This window comes from Mustela putorius, unplaced genomic scaffold (genome assembly GCF_011764305.1).
Source record: "Mustela putorius furo isolate JIRA1106 unplaced genomic scaffold, ASM1176430v1.1 tig00000785_pilon_pilon_pilon, whole genome shotgun sequence".
Classification (NCBI taxonomy): domain Eukaryota; kingdom Metazoa; phylum Chordata; class Mammalia; order Carnivora; family Mustelidae; genus Mustela; species Mustela putorius.
The window spans coordinates 1,394,241-1,410,112 of NW_025421480.1; the positions used below are offsets into that span (position 1 = coordinate 1,394,241).

General features: G+C 44.0%; 1 protein-coding gene across 16 annotated transcripts in view; it reads left to right on the plus strand.

Moving 5' to 3' along the window:
* The first annotated feature begins 1,617 nt into the window (after window positions 1-1,617).
* PRRC2C (proline rich coiled-coil 2C) overlaps window positions 1,618-15,872 on the plus strand; it is a 95,854-nt gene continuing 81,599 nt past the window's right edge. For all 16 annotated transcript variants that reach the window (XM_045084592.1, XM_045084600.1, XM_045084603.1 and 13 more), the window contains exon 1: window positions 1,618-1,852. The gene's annotated coding sequence lies outside the window, so the exon portion shown is untranslated. The remainder of the gene's footprint in view (window positions 1,853-15,872) is intronic.

Consider the following 15,872-nt stretch of genomic DNA (forward strand, 5'->3'; position numbering starts at 1 on the left):
TGTGGAAGAATACTTTTTTTAAAGATTTTATTTATTTATTTGACAGAGAGATCACAAGTACGCAGAGAGGCAGGCAGAGATAGAGGAGGAAGCAGGCTCCCTGCTGAGCCAAAAGCTCGGTGGGGCTCGATCCCAGGACCCTGAGATCATGACCTGAGCTGAAAGCAGAGACTTAACCCACTGAGCCACCCAGGTGCCTCGGAATAATTTTTTTTTTTTTAATACTTTATCGGTGCCTGGGTGGCTCAGTGGGTTAAGCATCTGCCTTTGGATCAAGCTATGATCCCAGAGTTCTGAGATCAAGCCTCTCTGTGGGCTCCCTGCTTAGCGGGAGATTGCTTCTACCCCTCCTTCTGCCTCTCCCTGCTCATGCTCTTTCTGCGTCTCACACTCTCGCTCTGAAATAAAGAAAATATTTTAAAAGATTTTTAAATATTTTATTACTTTTTTTGAACATTTTATTATGTTTTAATTGAAGTACAGTTGACCTAAGTAGGTATCATCTCCATTTTACACATGAGAAAACTGAATCTAAAAGATACTAAGTAACTTACTCCTAATACAGAGCAATTCATTAGCAGAACCTGTTTTGGGGTTATTCTAAAACCTAAATGGGTGCCTAGGTGGCTCAGTCAGTTAAGCCCATGCCTTCAGCTCAGGTCACGATCCCAGGCTCCTGGGACGGAGCTCCCAGTGGAGCCCCCCGCCCAGTGGAGTCACCTGAGTGATGCTCCCCCTGCTTGTGCTCTCTCTCCCTCTCTCTGTCAAATAAATAAATAAAACCTTTAAAAAATAAATAAATAAAGCCTAAGGAATAGGTAATGCCTGTTGAAACGTAAGCAAATACCATATATAGTTACACACACTCCGTATATGCAGAGTATGCACACATTTATCGTTTGTGTATCCTAACAGTCTTACGACTCACAAACTTCTCTTTACACCTTAAGAGTGATCTCTGGCTATAAAATCAGGAAATCACAGGCATGCATAAAATATTTAAAAGACCTGATTGCTCTAAGAACACTACTGTTACCGTTACCGTCATTAGCACCCGGAGCATAGTTTTGGGTCTTTTGTACGGACACGCACAGACGCGGGTGTTTTCACAGCAGGGCTACGGCAGGAGCGCATCACGGCCCACGCACTTCCCGGACCGTCGAGCACACATCTGGATGCGGCGGGTGCCAAGAGTCCAGTGCGGGGACAGTGCGTCTGTCCACGCTCCTCCACGGCAGGTTCGGGCATCACGACTAGTGTCTTCACGTTCCCGGAAAGTAGCGGGAGACCGTCCCACGGCAACGTCCAAGATCAGGCCGAGCGCAGCGCGGGCGCACAGGGCCGTCCCGCCGGCGGAGCCAACCCCGACGCCCGCCCGGCGGCTCCAAGAGCGCGCACCGTCCCGAGACTCGGACGCGGCCGTCGCGTGTCTTCAAGGCTCCCGGGGCCCAGGTCCCCCCGCGCCGCGGCAGTCGCGGCTGCAGGAACTCCCTCCTTCCGGCAGGGGGCGCCGTCGCCTTCCGCCGGCGTCGGGCCGCCACGGAGGCTGCACGTGATCCGGCCGTCTCTGCGCCCGGGGGCGGGCCTGCGGAGACCGGCCTGACGTACGCCGCGGCGTGACGTAGCACGCAGGGGCTGGCTGGCCGCCATCTTGCTTCTTTTTCTCGCTCGCTCTCTCCCTCTCGGGAAGCGGCCAAAGTGCTTGGCGGTTCGTCCATCCGCAGCTTCGGCTCCCCCGGTGCGGTGGTCCTTCCGGCCGCCCCTGCCCCCACCGCCCCCTTCCCCTTCCCTCGATCGAGCTCGGCGGAGACTCGACGCGCGCACACGCTCCGCCTGACGCTCGCCCTGGCCGGTGAGGAAGGCGAGGGCGGAGGACCCGGGATCCGAGCGGGCCCCGCCGGGGAGGGCCGGCGCGGGGCGGCCCGGGGCGTGCGAGCGCGCCGCGACCCCGGCGGCCGGAGCTGGGAGGCCGCTGGGAGGCGGCCGTGGGTCCGGCCGTGCCCCCCGGGGTCGTCGGTCGCGGGAGGTCTCGGCCTCCGGGTCGCGGCGCGGGAACCGGGAGTCGGACCCGCCCCATGCGGTCTGCAGCGGAGCCCCGTACCCGCCGGGGTCGCTCCGCCGGGGTCGCTCCGCCCGGCCGCGGCGCGGGCCTGCGCGGGGGGGTGCGCGTGCGGCGGCGGAAGGGAGTCCCGTCGGCCGCGGGCGGGCGCGCGTGTGGGGTGCTCCCCGGCGGCCCCGGGGCTCGTGGCGGCCTCGGCGCCTGCTGCTCCGCGCGCGGGCGGGGCGGGCTTCGCGGGGCGCCGGGGCGCGAGACACGCGGGGGTGGTTAAAGACCCGGCTGCTCGCGGCCGCGGGGCATCGGGGCCAGCCCTGCTTCCGCCGGGGACGTGCTGCCCAACTCCAGAGCAGGGCTCGGTCGTTCCTTCGGACCCTAGGCCTCGCCGTCCCCTGACCTGCGCAGGGGATGCCGATCTGCAGCCCCGTCTCTCGGAGGCCGCGTTAGGATGACGGGGGTTAGGGCGAAGGCCCCCGTGGGGACTTGAAGAAAAGGGCAGGGGGAGCCGATGGGGCCCTGATACCTGGTCCTTTTGCCCGAGGGTAGTGCGCCTGGTTCCTTGAAAGGGATGCATATTTGCTTTGACTCGGTTTGAGATTTTTTTGAGGTTTCCAGCATGCCTGCTGTTTGCTGGCTTCTGAGAGCTACCCGGATCTCTGCATGGGCCGAGCTCCAGCCCGGGCTGGCGGACTCCTGCCCGGCTGGGGTGCTTGGAACTGATGGTGCGGTGGGCGGCGGGGCTGTAAGGTCTTCCTGGGGAGCGCCCCGGGAGAATCACGATTCGTGATGAAGTGCCTGCGCTTAGAGCGGCGGGCTGATACTCCAGCGCCCACCGGCTCGGACTCCGCGTTGGTTTAAAGTACATGGAACTTCCTCTGTTGGTGATTAAGATGCTGCTCCGACTGGAGCCATTTTTAGGTGTGTGTCACAGACGTACCGCAGCGTCGCCCCTGGCCCGCCTCGGATGCACCGATCCCCTAAAATAATTAGGAATAGGTTGAATGTGGATTTTATCTTTCGCATGTAGTGAAATCTTAATTTTCTTTTTATCTGTAATGGACTTGAGGTAGTCTAGGCTTTTTGTTTTTACTTTTATATTTGGTTTGGTGAGCTTATGTATGTGGCTGTTTTCCCTCCACCATTACTTGACGTTTTACTGTGTACTGAGCATAGTAATAAGTCCTGTAACATATATGATCTTTTCTTGGGCTGCTGCTATCATCCTCCCATGTTACAGATGAGGAAATGAAATCTGCGATATTAATTTGACCAAGGTCACTCAAGAGTTATTGGTGGTGCTGTAGAGATTCAAGTCCGGGCTGTCTAAATCCAAAGGGTGCTCTGGGCCTGCAAACTGCCTTCCTGTTCCTTATGATTGTAGGAACTGTAGTAACTAAAGATGCAGCATTGTTAACCTAGCTTTTTCTTTCGTTTGATTTCAGTATAGAAACATTGTTGCATACAATGGTGAAAGTGTTGCAAGATGAAGAAAACAGTTATAACTACTTTGGGGATAGGATAGAAGCTAGTTTTCCTACCTTTTTCTATTTAAAGGCCAGGTGGTTAAAACTCTTTATAGTAGGGCATACAATTTGTAAATTTTGAGATCTGGCCTCTGTTATAGATAAAATATTTCCTCATTTGTAAAATGGAGGTGATGATAATAATAGTACTTCCCTCCAAGGTTTGCTGTAGTATTAATAAAGATAAAGTGTGTAAAGGGCTTATTACTGTGCTTAGTACATAGTAATAGTGAATTGGCAGAATATTGGTAGAAGAAAGTACTCTCTGAGCAGTAAGTTGTATATTCTTAGAATGGAGTACGTATATTCTTTGGGAATTAGTTTTTCTTTCCTTCTTTTCTTTTCTTTTTTTAAAACACTTACACGCTAGATTTTGTTTCTTGGAGATTTCTTCATGCTCTACAGTCAGTAACCCTGGGTTCAGTATGTTGAGCACATCTGAAAATACAAAAGTCTGACTCATTCCAGCCTGTCTCCCCACTACCCTTATGCCACCCCATCACCCTTGTTGGTAAAATGTCTTTGAAGATTATATTATTTTCCCTTCCCTCTTGCCATCCATTCAGATACTGCTTCAATTTGTACACCAGTTGAGTAACTTGCTTCAGGTGCTGTTTATGCCATATTTGTGTAAGACAAGGATTGATTATTGATAAAATGTCACACAGATTGGTATAGAACCCTACTCTTACAGTGAAGGAGATCCAAGAGTTGTGTCTCACTGAGTTATGTATGACTAATACCCTTTCAGTAAAGTGAGATTTGTCAATTTACCAAAAGGTAACATGGTGATAGCTTATCTTAGTCAGTGTTAACTGTTAACTGTTGCTTAGAAGCTTGAGAATTAATGTTGGTTTTCTGAGTCATAACATTTTAGATTTCTCAATAATAAAGCCTTTGATGCATCAGTCAGGACATCTTTGTGGGTAAAGGAATTTTCTACAGAGGGTAACTTCAGTATATATTCTGTTGTATATTTTCCCCCATCCCCGGAAAGGCTAAATACAAACTGATCTTTTTGCCAGTTACATTTGTAGTTATTTTGCTGTAGATTAACAGAATGCCAGTCAGGTTTTAGGGCCTGTGTATGTGCATGTTTGCTGGCAAATGAGATGAAGCAAGGGCTATTAGTGAATTTCAGCAGTGGTCTAGTTGGCAGACAAAAACTTTTATATGGTTAGCATTTACTGACAGTCTGAAAACAAGGTAGCAATTAAGTTATCACTGTTAATGTGATGTAATGTTCTCACCCCAGTGTGGTGCTGCTAGGTGCTCTGCATTAAAGGAGGGGTATATAGTCAGCATTTGTGGAGCATGTATAATATAAAAAAACACTTTCTTTTTACCTGTGTTCCAGTATTAGTCTGTTTTCCTTTACTGAATTGTTACCATGTCCACATTACCAGATACAATGAGTGGTTAGCATATACCTAGGTTTTATTACTGAATGTGTGAGAGTGGGAAACAGAAGAATTGACCCACGACTAAGATTCAACTGACAGATACCTTAGAAGAGCAAAAGAAGGGGCGCCTGGCTGGCTCAGAGGGTTAAAGCCTCTGCCTTTGGCTCAGGTCATGATCCCAGCGTCCTGGGATCAAGCCCCATATCGGGCTGTCTGCTCAGCAGGGAGCCTGCTTCCTCCTCTCTCTCTCTCTCTCTGCCTGCTTGTGATCTCTGTCTGTCAAATAAATAAAAATAAAATCTTTAAAAAAAAAAAGAGCAAAAGATTACCTTGTCATATCCTATTAGAATAGTATCAAGGGCTTGCAGACACTTTGTTTATGTACTCTGCACATAAACATATGTTTTATTTGCAGCAGATTTTCCTTTCTAATTTTTAGATTCTTTTAAAAAAACATTAAGGCTTCTTTTAATTTTGTAAGGCCTAGTGAATCAAAGGAATGTGGCTTGTGGTTCTCACTGCTAAGATGCTCACAGTTTTAAAGGTTAATGGTAAAAGGCTATCACGTGATCTTTGGATTTATACCAGAAGATACAAATAAAGACATAAAAGTTTGGGGCAGAAAATCCATATATGAAAATTGTCTTTGGTATAGGTCACTTGTCTAGTAGATTTCAAGTGAAGGCATGATGGCCAAGAGAGAACATGGATAATTGCAATTATTAAAAAGAAAATTGCAATTATTAATATTTGTTGAGCACTTTCCATGCCAGGCACTGAGCTAAGATAATTTTGTGGATTATCTTTTTCAATCTATATAATATGCCTAGGTGGTAGGTTATTTTATCCCTGTTATACAACTAGAAAACTGGGAGTTAAAGAGGTTTAAGTAATTCTTCTAGACTTACTGAGCTAGTAAATAGGATTCGAATCATTGACTCAGAGCTTATCTGTAGTGCTTAAGTTCCACCCTGCATGGACTTCCCAGTGGCCAGTATTGCCCAAACTTCAGATGAGTCGTGACTATTTATTTATTTATATTTTTGAATATTTATTTGACAGAAATCACAAGTAGGCAGAGAGATGGGGCGGGGGGTGGTGGGAAGCAGGCTCCCCGCTGAGCAGAGAGCCTGATTCGGGGCTCAATCCCAGGACCCTGAGATCATGATGAGAGCCGAAGGCAGCGGCTTAACCCACTGAGCCACCCAGGCGCCCCTCAAAATAAACATGATTTTAAATATGCTTCTGTGGACCACTTAAAATCATCTAATATATCATCAGTAGTCTTTTGTATTTCATGCTTTAGGACATAAATGCTATAAGAAATGATTACTGGATAAGATCAGGCAACGTTTGGAATTGATGAAGACCAGAAGTGATGAAAGGCTGGAGTGAAATGGACTCATCACAGGCAGTGGCAGCATTGCGGGAGATGAGCTGTAAATTAAAGCCTTAACTACATACTCAGGGCAGCCATTTCCATGATGAACTGCAAAGTGAAGGTGCTTGTTTAGACAGAGATGTAGCAGGCTGTCTAAGACAATCAGTGGCAAGAGAAGGAGAGCAACAATGAATAAGTGAAGAAGGAAATCATTACAGAAATCAGGATGGAAGAGAATAAACTAAAAAATAGGATTACTACAGCCAAATGTAGCAGAGGTCGGAAGGATCTAAGAGAAGTATCCTTTGGATTTGGCTGAGAGATTCTTGGTGACACTAAAAGAATTTAGGTCAAGTAATGAGGGAGGAAGGTTAGGCAGGGAGGAGTACTAAGACTTCTTGATTTTTAGGGGACTTGAATACTTAATATGAGCTTTGGACTATGAGTGTAAAAACCTAGGTTTAGACCTTTTTTGTTTTGTCCTTTGTGCCTGCTGTTAACTTCGGGGTCAAGTGACATGGCTTCTTCAAATTTCAGATACAGGTATTTATTCCCTGCTTTTTGAAGGTTCACACTACTCCACTTTGCTTTTATGAAAGGCAACATTATTACCTGCTTTTGCTAATTGAAAGTTCTGAAGAAGATTTTTGTTTTTCCGGAAAAGGGCAAAAGCAAAAATAGCAGCCACTGTAGAGGCAGGGCGCCCCGTGAGCAGCGAGAGTGGTGCTACCAGGCTGTTTCCCCTTACTCAGCATCTAGTTTGTAAGCATCTAGTTTGTAACTCCTGATACGTTATGTGAGTTTGTTAGTGAGATGTAAGGTGTCAAAAAAGCCTAAGAGAGGTTATTTCTTGGTTTCGGGAGTAGCACAAAGAGTTTTCCATATAAATTAATGCCAGTTGTTTCTTTGCTGTATCCATTTCAGCTTACAAAAGGTTTCAGAGGAACTCTTGGCTTTCTGATAGCCGGGGAAACCTGTTTATTCATGTGTGAAATAGGGAAAATACGCATTTCCCCTGTCTCAGAGGATTCTTGCAAAGATGTGTTTGCATGTATGTTTTGCATTTTACATTCTTTAATGTTACATGAGCCGTGACCATATTTAAAACAGAAAAGAGAACTATGAAAAGTAGAAAGTTAAAGGTAAGGGGGGTGGTTCTCTCTGGAGTTGGAAGATCCCCTACAAATAAATCTTGAGTTTATAAGGTAAGAGATGGATCCGTTTGTGGTTGGAGAATGGGCGGCTGGAGAAGTTAATACTTGATCACCCTTCCCCTTTACTGATGAATAACCTGGAAGCGTAGGACTGCTGGGTGTGCTTGTGCAGTTTGTGTCCTGCACACCTGCGTGCCGCTGACGTTGGCAGCGAGGACCGAAGCCTACTCTGAGCTCTGCTTGCAGAGAGTCCTGTGCTCTGGCTAGGCCTCCCGGGGGATTCGTGCCTTCCTTTCCCAGTGCACCAGTGCCTCACACAGTGGCTTACTTGTGTCCTCCCAGAAGGGTATGTTTCTGTATCTGCACAAGGCCCTGTGGAGGTTAATGGCTGCTGCGAAAGACTGCGGAGATACATTAAGAACAAAACCGAAAACATGGGGAGACTGGAGAAATGGTCACCAAGGAACTAACTAAAAACTTAGTACATTTTACTAAATGGGTTAAGTAGTTGGGCAGGTGCGCTTTGACTTGATCCAATGAATTTTTTTAAAAGATTCATTTATTTCAGAGAGAGCAAGCAAGCGTGTATGCACGAGCAGAAGGGGCAGAATGAGAGAGAATCTCAGGTAGACTCTGGGCTGAGGGCCACAGCCCCAACAGAGGGCTCCATCTCAGCCGCCCTGCCATGACGAGATTATGACCTGAGCTGCAACCAGCTGCGCCCCCTAAGCATCCCTAGCCAGTGTATTTTAAAGATGAACATGGTAGCTTATTCAGTATTTATGGTAACTAGGAAACAGACCATATATAGATCTTAACTAAAGAAGCACAACGTTAAGAGGTATAGAATTAACATCTGAAGGTCAGGAAAATACAACAGATAGAGAAATTTTATGTTTTGCTTTTTTTTTAAGATTTTATTTTATTTGACACAGAGAGAGAGACATCGAGAGAGGAAACACAAGCTGGGGTAGTGGGAAAGGGAGAAGCAGGTCTCTTGCTGAGCCAGGGGTCCTAATGAGGGGCTCGATCCCAGGACCCCAGGATCAGGACCTGAGCTGAAGGCAGACACTTAATGACTGAGCCACCCAGGCACACAGAGAAATTTTATCTTAAAAGCAGGAAAAAGGTGGGTGTCTGGGTGGCTCAGTGGGTTGAGCTTCTGCCTTCAGCTCAGTTCGTGATCTCAGGGTCCTGGGATTGAGTCCCGCATCGGGCTCTGTGCTCCGTGGAGAACCTGCTTCCCCCTCTCAATGCCTACTTGTGATTCTCTCTCTTTGTGTCAAATAAATAGATAAAATCTTTTAAAAAGGGGGGGGCAGGAAAAAGGTGTTATTGAAGGAGGCTTTGACAAAAGTAGAGTTTGGTTATATTTCTGTATGTTTTTGAAATTTAGATAAAAAGTGTGACTTTCCATGTACAATTCTGTGAGTTTTAGTATGTGTAGATTCAGGTAACTCACATCAAAATTAGGATACAGAATGTAGAAAGATGAGATACATCACATTTTGGAGGCAGAAAAAGTACTCTCCTGCTGAAGAAAGAACTATTGAGTTAGGATTAAAAAGTCAGGAATAGGGTGCCTGGCTGGCTCAGTGGGAAAAGCACGCAGCTTTTGATCTTGGAGTTGTGAGTTGGACATGTTGGATATAGAGATTACTTAAAGTAATAACATAATAAATATTGCTTTATTATAGTGTTTTTTATGACAGCCTGGGAACATGGAGAGAATGAAAGTAGAAAGTAGCAAAAAGAGGGATGGGTAGCTTACATGTCTCAAAATAGACTTTTTTAAAAAAAGATTTTATTTATTTATTTGATAGACAGAGATCACAAGTAGGCAAAGAGGCAGGCAGAGAGAGGGGAGGGGGGAGGAAAGCAGGTTCTCCACCAAGCAGAAAGCCCGATGTGAGACTCGATCCCAGGACCCTAGGATCATGACCTGAGCCGAAGGCAGAGGCTTTAACCCACTGAGCCACCCAGGCGCCCCTCAAAACAGACATTTTAATGATAGAGGAACAGAGCCAGTATTTGCAGAGGGAGATGCTAACAGTTCTGTACACTTAAAAATTTAAACTTGAAAATCCATCCCTTAAAGGCAGCGGGTTCGTTATATGAAAGGTTTAGTATAGTTCATGATGTCAGTTGAGGATCTTGAAAGAGAATACTTCTGTTTTCCTCCTGTAACATCCAAAATACCTGCCTTGCAAAAAGGAGTTAAGGAAGAAACTTTTATGCTTTGGTTTTTATTTGTAATGTTTAAATTTTGAAAACTTTATTACCATTTGTTAAGCTTTTAAGTGCCAGACACTATTTTTTAAGAGTTTTATACATACTTTGTTAGTTAAACCTCATAATAGACTAGAAGATACAGCCCACAGATGAGAAAATATAAATTGAGAATGATATTTAATGACTAGGGAAATGGTTATGTCATAATATGCGTATGCCACAATTATGCTATAAAAACACCTAGCTACAAAATGTCAGAGCTGGGATTTAAACCAAATCCGTTTCAAGTAATGGTGTGATATGAGAAGCTTAAAGATACTGTCAGTTGTCAGAAAGAGTAATGTTGCAGTCACCTCATTTAGTAAATGGCAGACACACAGATTTGTTACTTTGCTAGAACAGTAATTTATGGTACAGAGGTTTTGATAAGTACATATCTTTTATGATTGTTAAGGCATTCTGCCCCAGAAACTTGATTCAGATGTTTCAGTTTCTAAGAACAGCCTGAGCCCTTCTACCATTCTGATTAGAATTCCAACAGATTTATTTATATTACACTTTGTTTTTAAAAATGACAATTTTTTAATGCTTTTGCTGTAGTGCTATTTGTAGTAGAGGCACTCAACATATGGTGGTATTCTTAGCTTTTCTATTATAGCAGCAAATGTGATCTTTAAAATATTTGATGTTGCTCTGACTTTAGAATTACCAAGTGATGATAACAATTGGAGATTGAAATGAACTTAGAAGTTGACCAGTCCAGTCTCTTAACCAAAGCAAGACCTTTTCATTTTAAATGGAAAATTTAGTTTAAAGTTTGATAGACTAAATGTTTTCTGAGGTTAATACATCAGTCTCTGCGGTCTTTGTAAACTCCAGCTGCCATGAGAAAATACCATAGGGGCACCTGGGTGGCTCAGTTGGTTGAGCACCTGCCTTCTGACGTCATGGGGCTCAGGTCCTGCTTCTCCCTCTGCCTCTCCCTCTGGTTTGTTTTCTCTCTCTCTCAAATCAATAAAATCTTAAAAAACAAAATACCACAGACTAGGTAGCTTAACAGGAATTTATCACGGCTCTGGAGGCTGGAAAACCAAGATCAGGGTGCCCACATAATCAGGTTTTGGGGAGGTCTTCCTGGCTTTCACAGGGCTGCTTTTTGAAGAACACTGTGTCTTCAGGTGGTTGGGAGAGCGAGGGAGCTGTGGTGTCTCCTCTTAGAAGAGCACTAATCCCATTATGAGGCCCCACTCTCATTATCTCAGCTAAACCTAATTATCTCCCAAAGGGCCTATCTCCAAATACCATCTGGCCTGTTGGGAGTTAGGACTTCAACACACGAATTTTGAGAGGGGAAACAATTCTGTATATAGCCCCCTCCCCCACTTTTTTAGTAGTCTTTGGTGTGTCGAGTCTTAGATTTTTTATGTTTTTGTATTTCTACAACATATATAATACATTTTTACTGTATTTTGTTACTATAATTTTGATTCTTCATATTTTATTCTGTATTATAATACAATAAGTTTTGAAAATAAAAATTTGACTCTCAGAATTTCTTAGCCTAAAGTGACATGTTATTATTACATTTTATTTTTAAAAATTTTTTAAAGATTACTTATTTATTTGACAGAGAGAGAGAGAAAGCAGGCTCCCTGCTGAGCAGAGAGCCTGATGCAGGGCTTGATCCCAGGACCCTGAGATCATTACCCCATTTGAAGGCAGAGGCCTAACCCACTGAGCCACCCAGGCACCCCTATTACTACATTTTAAATATTTGATGTTTATCTCTTTTATAATGAAAATTAAATTCCAGTTTTCATATGGCGAGGTTATCTGGGCACTGGCTTTGCCGTCAACTCTGGGTTTAATCTGGGCTCTGTCTCTTCATAGCTGTATGAGTTTGGGGCACGTTATTTTTACTTGTCTAGAGTTGTTTCTTCATTGGTAAATTTTGGTGACTTGTGCTTTGAGCTCTTGTTCCCAACCTGTTATTTATATATCTGTAGAGTTGAGATTTTTTAAAAAAAATGCTTTCAAGAGACATTACTACATTAGATCATATAGAGCTTACATCCCTCTTTATGTTAGAAGTGGGAGACAAACATGGAAGATCGTTCAAGGTTTTAAATCTAGAGTCAGGGGACGCCTGGGTAGCTCAGTTGGTTAAGCAGCTGCCTTTAGCTCAGGTCATGGTCCCAGCATCCTGGGATCGAGTCCCACATTGGGCTCCTGCTCGGCAGGGAGCCTGCTTCTCCCTCTGCCTCTGCCTGCCATTCTGTCTGCCTGTGCTCGCTTGCTCTCCCTCTCTCTCTCTGACAAATAAATAAAAATTTAAAAAAAAAAAATCTAGAGTCAGGGAGGGGTGCCGGCTGGCTCAGTCAGAAGAGAATGCAACTCTTGATCTTGGGTCATGAATGTGAGCCCTACATTGGATGTAAAGATTACTTAAATAAAATTAAAACGAAAATAAATCTAGGCGTCAGGGAAAGTGGTTATGGTGAAGTTGGGGAGAAGAACGTGTTTGGGAAAGCAGGTGAGTTTTTTTTTTGTTTGTTTTTAATTTTTATTTTAAGTAGGCTCCACGCCCAGTGCAGGGCCCAAACTCATGACCTCAAGACCAAGAGTCGCATGTGCCAACTAGGTGCCCATTTTAAACTTTTTCTTTTGGAATAATCTTTTTTTTTTTTTGTTAAAGATTTTATTTATTTATTTGACAGAAATCACAAGTAGTCGGAGAGGCAGGCAGAGAGGGAAGCAGGCTCCCTGCTGAGCAGAGAGCCCGATGCGGGACTCGATCCCAGGACCCTGAGATCATGACCTGAGCCGAAGGCAGCGGCTTAACCCACTGAGCCACCCAGGCGCCCCTGGAATAATCTTTTTAAAGATTTTAGTTATCCGTTTGAGAGAGAGAGAGTGAGAGGGCAGAAGGTCAGAGGGAGAAGCAGACTTCCCCTAGCTCTGGGAGCCTGACTTGATCCTGGGACTCTGGGATCATGACCTGAGCTGAAGGCAGTGGCTTAACCAACTGAGCCACCCAGGCACCCTCTATGGAATAATCTTAATCTCACAGAAAAATTTTAAAAATACTATGAAAAACTCCTGTATTCCTTCATCCCTATTCCCTGATTATAAGTAGTTTACCATATTTATCACTCTGGGTATGTGTACATATGCACACTAGTCACATGTACAGTATGTGCTCATCTTTTAATGCCTGCTGTTCTAAACCCCTGTCGTCACCGACCTTTTTTTTTTTCTTTTTAAAAGATTTTAATTATTTATTTATCAGAGAGAGAGTGCAGGTGCAAGTAGGCAGAGCGGCGGGCAGAGGGAGAGGGAAAAGCAGGCTCCTTGCTGAGCAGGGAGTCTGAAGTGGGACTCGATCCTAGGCCCCTGGGATCATGACCTGAGCCGAAGGCAGACACTCAACCAACTGAGCCACCCAGGCACCCCCACTTGAAACCTTAAATTCAGATCACAAGCTCCTGTGCGTCTAGTTTTCTCACTTAGTACATTTTGTCAGTTTTTAAAGAAAGATACTTAAGAACGAGAGAGAGAGAGTGCACAGGCAGGGAGAGAGACAGATAGTGACAGCATGAGTGGGGAGGAGAGAGAGAAGCAGACTCCCTGCTGAGCAGGTATCCCGATGCAATGTGGGGCTCAGTTCCAGGACTCTGAGATCATGACCTGAGCCTAAGACAGACACTTAACCGACTGAGCCACCTTGGTGCCCCTCCTTTTGTTTTTATTAAATGAACAAAGCAATCGTAGTACGCTTGACTCAGTAAGCATTTAGTAATGACTATTGGTAGAGCTTTTATACAGTCATATTAAAATTGCCAGTTCCTTTTGTTGTCTCTTACTCTCTTCTACCTTCTGCTTTACTCTCTGGATTAGACTTCCATGAAATGTTACTCGAACTATTTTCCTGGCAGCATTTTCCGCCTTGAGTTTCTTTACACATGTGTGGCACAACTCGAATTCCTTATTATTTTGGCTGCTGTGCACTTCGCATCGCTCCCCATTCCCAGATGTGCTCCTGGACATGAATGATAGCCTTCAGATTGGACAGCCTTGGGAGTCTGGCTTCTGCTGGGGCTTCAGCACTGATCGGCAGTGCCTCGTTCGCCCACTTGTCTGTCTTTCCTCCCAGTTCTTTGTGACCCTTTCCCAGCCTTTGCACACTTTCATAGTAACTTCCTGTTATTCTCTCCAATCCGTTGATGAGGACAGCATGTCTTTTTTCATTTGTTCTTAGTAGTGCCTGATAATACAGTAGGTGCAGGATAAACATTTATATGAATGAATAGGGGAATCAGACATTTTGACTTTGTAATTCTGTCCAGAAATTTAAGTGGAGACATTTTGTTCTGTAGACAATTAAAAATGTATGTCTGAAGACTGTAGTTTGAAGGAAAGTTTTGGGAACTACCCTTACTGTAGCAGTAAATGAGATGAGATGGCCAAGGGAGAAAGGGAGAAAGTACATAGAAGGAGCTGGTAAAGAGAGACGGCAAAAGCACGTGAACATTTATTTATGTGGAGGGATAGGGAAAAGAAGGAGCTGTTAGAGGGTCACAGAAACCAGAGAAGATGGTTTACACAGGATCCGTTTGCCTTTTATATTCGTATTGATACTTGACTGTTCATTATTACTTACTAGAGGTTCTTTATTCAGTAGAACATTTCTTGAGTGCATGTAGTATCTCATCTGGAAATGGTTGCAGGTTCTTTTTAATGTTTACTATTTAAATCAGTGGGACGTTGTATTTCATTTTCCAGAAGAACTAAACTCTCACCGTAAGGTTAGTGAGGAAAGAAAGGTAAACAGGGCTTGGATACTTAGAAGCCCATGGTGGCCAGGAGGATAATTGTCATTTAATTGAACTGGGCAGGTTGGCAATTTGTGAAAGTGTTTTTTTTTCCCCCCAAATGCTAAATTTTAAAATCACTAAAAATAATGTTTTTAGTATTGAATACTTTTAAATAACTTTTGTAATGGTGAGTAACAATAGAATCTTACAACTTTTGAGACTGAAAGAATTTTAGAGATCATTGCTAATCTTGTCTTGATGTGGAAACCCTTTATACAGATTTTTTAAAAATTTTTAACCTGTGAGAGGTGTCCGTCAAGAAAACCATCCTTTTATAACCACTGTTGAGTGTCATCCTTTCATTTTGAAAGGTTGATATTTCCCTTAGACCTTTTGAAATTGTTTTTAAAATGCTGGCTTTTTTCCTTCCTGATTTCTTCTTTCATCCTCACACTTTTTTGCCCCCCCCCCCCCCCCCCCGCTACAAAGTAATATATAGTCATTGTTCAGATCTGGAAAATGTAGATGCTCATGTTTTGGTATATTCAGCGAAAAATACAGTTTCTTTCTGTCATTGTTCAGAGTCACGGAACCTTGGATTTAGAAGTATGATTACTCTCTCTTCCCTTAAAGGGGGTATATTTATTATTGACTAGGCTCTTTTTGTAGACTGACCCTTAGACCTTAATGATTCAGAATTTTAGGTACATAGTAAGCAAGACAATAATGTAAAAAAAAAATTCTTAATAGCATGCAAATAACAAAAAGCTTTTTTTTTCCCCTTAAGATTTTATTTATTTATTTATTTGACAGAGAGAGAGCGCGCGCGCGCACGCACAAGCAGGCAGAGCTGCAGGCAGAGGGAGAAGCAGGCTCCCTCTTAGGGAGCCCAGCATGGGACTTGATCCATAATCTGAACCAAAGATAGATGCTTGACCAACTGAGCCACCCAGGTGCCCCAGCCTTTTTTTTTTTTTTTTTTTTTTAATAAAGATTTTATTTATTTGATGGAAAAGAGTGTACAAGCAGGGGGGAGCAGCAGGTAGCCCGTGAGGCTCGATCCCTGGACCCTGGGATCATAACCTGAGCTGAAGCCAGACACTTAACTGACTGAGCCATCCATGCATCCCAAAAAAGCTTTTTAAAATTAAAAATGATACAGGTAGAGGATAGAGTTCCTTTGTTCTTCTGTGATTGTGCCAGTACATTTTTTGAAATCAGAATCTGACAAGTTGAAAAGAAATGCCCCTGTTGAGCTTATTGTTTCAAAGATTTTTAAATTACTACTTAGTAAATTACAGTATTTTCT